Source organism: Dermacentor variabilis, chromosome 2, assembly GCF_050947875.1.
Source record: "Dermacentor variabilis isolate Ectoservices chromosome 2, ASM5094787v1, whole genome shotgun sequence".
NCBI classification, from domain to species: Eukaryota; Metazoa; Arthropoda; class Arachnida; order Ixodida; family Ixodidae; genus Dermacentor; species Dermacentor variabilis.
The window spans coordinates 22,255,886-22,261,885 of NC_134569.1; positions in this window are offsets into that span (position 1 = coordinate 22,255,886).

The window sequence follows — 6,000 nt, forward strand, 5'->3', positions numbered from 1 at the left end:
GGACGTTACGAGCGACATGGGCGCCATAAAAGCGTGGAAGTTCGCTGTCACTCGTCCAGCATTGGCGTTTTCTGCGTGCATGCAACAGCTGCTTTTCTTTTGCATTTTTTTCTCGTGTAACAAAAAACATTGGCGACGTAGTTGGCACTGCAGTAAATTATGATGAAGGCGGTGTTGTATAGCCGGCAGCTTTACGAGGCTGCAGTCTGTTCCAACTTTACAGAAGCTGTGAACTAGTGCCATGCACCGCAGAAGTCTTTTTTCTGCATGTGCGCTTCGCTAAATACTCACGTACTTAATCACCTCTTTCTTGAATTAAAGGAATAAACGGTTGCGTGACAGTCCAATTGACTCGGTCTACCGCAACGTCTCGACAGAACTTTCTGAATCATCGTTTTTCATTAGCCATCGCCATAGCGACGGAGACTATGACGAACGCCAACAGTCAGCAGTACATTATAAAATATGAAGACGCCAAATAAACAGACACACACAAGAGAGGAGAACGGGACAGGGCGTCCTGTCCCGTTCTCTGTCCCGCTCTGTCCCGCCCTGTCCCGTTCTTCTCTTGTGTGTGTCTGTTTATTTGGCGTCTTCATATTTTATAATAAACAGCTACCAACTAGCCCGACAATAAATGCTTTTAAGTCAGCAGTACCGCAGTGGATGGGGCTGAAGAAAAGAATGTTATTGTTGCGCATTCTACATAGAGAAAAAGAAAGAACAAGCAAGGCAGGGAGGGAGGTTAATCAGGTTGTGCCTAGTTTGCTACCCTAAATTGGAGGAACTAAAAGCGAGAAGAAAAAAAAAAGAAATGGATAAGCAGTGATGCACGTGCGTACACAGCGGCGTTTACCGCGCACTCAACAGCGGTCGCAAGTCCACTCGTCTTTAAGTATAAAGTATGTAACCAGTATCTATAACTCATGAGGGTAGTCTGAAACATAGTTAAGCTCCGTAGCGCAAATCTATCGAACACTGTATACGTAAGTTAAAACAACAACTGAAAAACAGCGAAGTGTTTTAAGATGTACTTATCATGTGGTCGAAATATAGAGTTATGTTCCCGTTGATGAAGTGCGGTGCGGTCCATTCACATTTATTATGACAATATTTTGCAGTCTTTTGCAGCTGCTGTAGCAGCAGCAGCGTGATCAGTTCCTTAAAAAAAAACCCTTCGAAAGGAACTTGACGATACAACACTGACCCAAACATGAAGCGATTGCCGCAAACATCTGGCTAAAACAATGAGCGGGGAATTGTGTATTTCAAAGAAGCAATTATTGGATTTCGTAATCGCGGTGGAAGAAAGTGGCTCTTTTGAGGCAGAAATTAATTTTCTCCTTTTGAACGAACAAATGCAATCTGACGTGTAACCAGTCATTGCAGTTATCGCTGTTATAATGTATGCTATAAGCTTATTCGTCATTCTGGTTAGATTTTGCAGAGCGAAATAGCACGCCGTTACTCTTAAAAATTTATTATATTTATTATATGTAAGTGTCAAAAGCAAGGTTTTACAATTGTCGCTGGGGTAAAAAAGAAATGAAATCAAGAACACAATAAAAAAAAGACACCGAATGCTTGCTCGTGCGTAATTACATGTTCGACGCGTTCTGCGCCGAAAGTATGAATCCGTCCGAAGCATTTCTTGCGGCATCGCAAGCACGCGCAATGCTATATGAAGGAAATCACAGTTAAAAGTAATCCAATGAAATGCTTAGTATGGCAATTTCCATCTTTTTATGTTCTTGTGCTCAACATTGTCAAAAAAGAGAGGACGAAGACAAATCGGCGACAGCCTACGAGGCTGCGTTACAATATTGCGACATAAAAGATGCCAAGCCGTGCAACAAGGCATTCTCTTTTTAAAGAAAATTAAAAAAGAACTCCTAAAGATATCATGGGTTATAAAGCAGCCAATTTTCCTAATGCCACTCCCACCACCCGGCGACTTTCGGTTATGCCAAGAAATTCGCTCAAGTCTCGATGCTTCAACTCGTAGTGAGCGAGTGGAAGTAATACCGCCAGTCCCGTTAGGGGCACGAACAGCTCACTGGAGCTGCTATCGAGCAAGACAGAAGTCAGTTTGGGAAATGTCTTCCTTTAGTACGACGTTTTGTTGCCTCGCACGGTAGCGAAGAGCGAGGAAATCCCGAAGAGCTTGCTGGCCCCGGGGATGCCTAGACACTTTGTATGCAGATGAACATATTTGTTGAAGTGAATACATTCTGTTATTGTTGTTCCGGTCACTGGCACCGGTGTTTCCACACAGACGGCCTTGTGTCGTCCTTGGCAGAAAATGGCTCGGGATACTTTTGTAGCTACGAGCGCGCTTCAAATGACAACAGAGTAGCGCTGCCGTCTATGACGCTTACGGACTCTGATGCGTACAAGTTAATGTAGACACATCGTTATTCATGCTTTTCGATATGGCCCAACACTTTCAAAGGGTCAGCAACAATCGCGAGTCACATGTTCTACTTTTTCCATGCGCTGAGCGACCTCCTGGAAGATTATACAAGCAATTAAGTGGAACCTCCAGTAAAAAGAAATTGCCAATATATGTAACATTATACGGCGGTCGGCGTGGCGCGGACTGTTTCATGTTTCGTTATGATGTGTGTGGGTATGGGGGGGGGGGGGGGAGGAGCTGCTGATGCAGTATGCGTTATTTAGTTATAGATGCGTGAGAAGTACGAACAGAGAAACCACATGTTTACACATATTTACAGATAATATGCAAGTTACACATATTAAAGCATATATACGTTGTCGAACATATAGATTCCTCATCACGCCTACCACCGAGCTATCGAAAACATTCTACGGATATCTTCCCCAGTTCCCGTTCAGAGAGGCTCCGCGTAGTTTGTTTGCGTGGGGCCCGACGCGGCAAAATCAACACGCTAATGCTGTCATATGCAGCGGAGAGGGAACGGCTGCGCGTGCATGCGTAAATTATGTACGAGTGGCGTATACCCTCGTTTTCGTGCTCGCTTGTCGGTTGTTTACAGGAGTGTCTCATGCTCCTTGCCATCCGCTTCTTAGTATGGGCTTAGGGATTTCTGACCTAGTTCTAACGCCTCCTTTCTGCGTATGGCCTATGGGGAACGGCGAAAGCGGACGCGCTCGTAGAATGTTTCGCGCCGGCTCACCTGTTGTTACCGCGGACAATAGGCCGTTTGTCACTGTACCCAAAATGGCAGCTATCAACCGCGCGCACAGTGAGCTTAAACTGTGCATTCTCGCCCTGCATTGGGAAAGGGGTTTTCTGGCTTCACATATTATTTATTTATTTATTTATTTATTTATTTATTTATTTATTTATTTAGTTATTTATTTATTTATTTATTTATTTATTTGAACATACTGCTAGCCTCAGATTTGAGGCGGTTGCAGAAAAGGGGCAGGATACATATTCAAAAGAACACAGTTCAAGTAGGCGCGGACATAGATAAGTTTAGGGGAACAAGGCAGTACATATGCACTCTATATTCATTATACAAATGCTATAAAAGGAGGGGGGAAAGAGTAATAAACGCCATGTTGGAAGGATTAGCACACAACACAAAATAAGAAATAAAAATAAAATAAATAAATAAAAGAACAAAGAAAGAAAATGTAGATATATTGGATGTTCATTGCGCAAGAGACAGGACTCAGCAGGTCCAGGGGGAGTCATGGGCAGCAATATATATATATATATATATATATATATATATATATATATATATATATATATATATATATATATATATATATATATATCAGGGCAGCATACACGACACTGAGAAGTGACTCAGAAGAATGTCATTGTGCGACGCAGCTCGCCTACGTGCAGATCGTAGCTACAAAGCGTTGTTTGATAACTTGGCGATAAAGGTTTCGAGTGATACGCAAGTGGCAACGTCATCAGGCAATATTGTCTATCCACGGATTGCATGTTGAAAAAAGGAGTACCTGAATATGTCGTTGTGAAATCTGTATTCTGTTATTAAGTGCTTGGTGGGTTTTGTTCGAGAACTACGTGTGTCTGTCTGTAGTAAGGAGTCACTCGCATTGACTTTCATACTGCCATTAAGAAGAAGAAAAAGAAACTTAAAACTAAGTAATCGAGCTTGATTTTCTATACTGGGAAGTTCAGCTTGCCTTAATAGTTCTGTGGGGAAATCAAGATGGACATACTTATTAAAAATAAATCTAATCGCTTTCCTTTGTTCGCTCTCCAATTTTGCTATGTACTGTTTACGGAAAGGAAACCAACATTCCATTCCATAATCCAGTATAGAGCGAACTAGTGACAGGTATGCTAAGCGTTTAGTATCTGTTGATGCGGATCTAAGCGAGCGTTTTAACGAGTATAGAACTGCCAGTGCTTTATTAACAATATATGTTGCCTGCTTGTCCCATTTAAGATCTGATGAAATTATGACACCTAAATATTTATACTCTTCTACTTTCTTTAACATCTGTCCTTGTAAGTAATCTGGGTAGTTCATGGGCGCTCTTTTATTCGTCACTGTCGTGCAAACTGCTTTTTCTCTGTTAATCACCATCTGCCACGTTTGGAACCATTGTGTTATAATTCCAAGTGCACTGTTTAAGGCTATCTGGTCATCACGACAGGTTATTTCCTTGTAGATAACGCAGTCATCTGCAAACTTTCTTACTGTGACGTTAGTATTAATGTGTAAATCATTGATAAAAAGAAGGAAGAGGATAGGAACTGAAACGGCACCTTGTGGGACGCCAGATAGCACATCGCCGCAATCCGAAGAGTATTCTTTGAAACATACATATTGACGTCGACCTGCAAGATAGCTTTTTATCCAATTGGTGATGTTGTTATCACCGAGGTAGTGGATAAGTTTCTGAAGTAACTTTGGATGGGAAACCCGATCGAATGCTTTGGATAGGCCTAGGAATATCATATCGGTTTCACTGCATTTGTTGATTGTAAGTACTAAGTCGTGGATTGTCTCAATCAATTGAGTAGTCGTAGATAATCCTTTCCTAAACCCATGCTGATTAGGGACAACTAAAATATTTTTTCTACGAATGATACTATGCATTTTACGATTATATGTTCTAGGATTTTGCCGGCCATGCAAGTAAGCGATATTGCTCGGTGATTTGCTGTGCTGGTAAGGTCACCGGATTTATGCATATGGATAACCTTAGCCAGTTTTCCATTTCACCAGAAATTCGCCAATTTGCAATGATTTTACAAAAATAATCAGCAAGAACTTGGTCATCCATTCCGCGTAGCGCTTAAAAAATGCACTTGGTTTGTTGTCAGGACCACAAGATTTTTTGGGGTCGATTTCAAGTAAGAGGGAAAAAATTTCCGATTTGGTTAAGATGAAGTCATCTAGTTTTGCTGTGTTCCTCGGAAGAGGTTTGAGGTTTGGTTGTTTACCGTTGTCTTATGTAAATACTGACAAAGTATTCATTTAACTCTGTAGCCTTTGCCGTAGCTTCAGGATTACTGGTCTGACGTGACTTCGAATTAAGGTGTCGCCAAAATTCAGACGGAGATGTTTTGATAAAATCACTTGAGGTGACATTCATGTATTCATCTTTTGCCTTTTTTACGGCTCACTTTAGTGCAGGGAGTGTTCGCGTATTTTAGTAGTGCAGCCTGGTATGGGGGGGGGGGGGTAGTTTATTTCTCAGTTTCCTTAATCTGGCAATCTTTCGCTTTAGTTGTATTATATTTTTTTGTTATCCAAGGGCTCGTCTTACGTAGTAGTTTGATATTTGTGGGAATATATATTGATAAGCAGTGCCCAATGATTCTTTCAAATGTTGACCATAATCCATCTACTGAAACTGTATTCGAGAAATTCGAGAACGATCTAAAAGTGGAGTAAGAGTGATCTAGATAATCAAGAAAGCTGACGTCGTCAGCATTCGCCCAGTAGAAAATTCGTGTACTCCCTTTTTGGGTAGGCTGAGGTGCGCCCAACAGTAAGGAACATTTAATAGCTCTGTGGT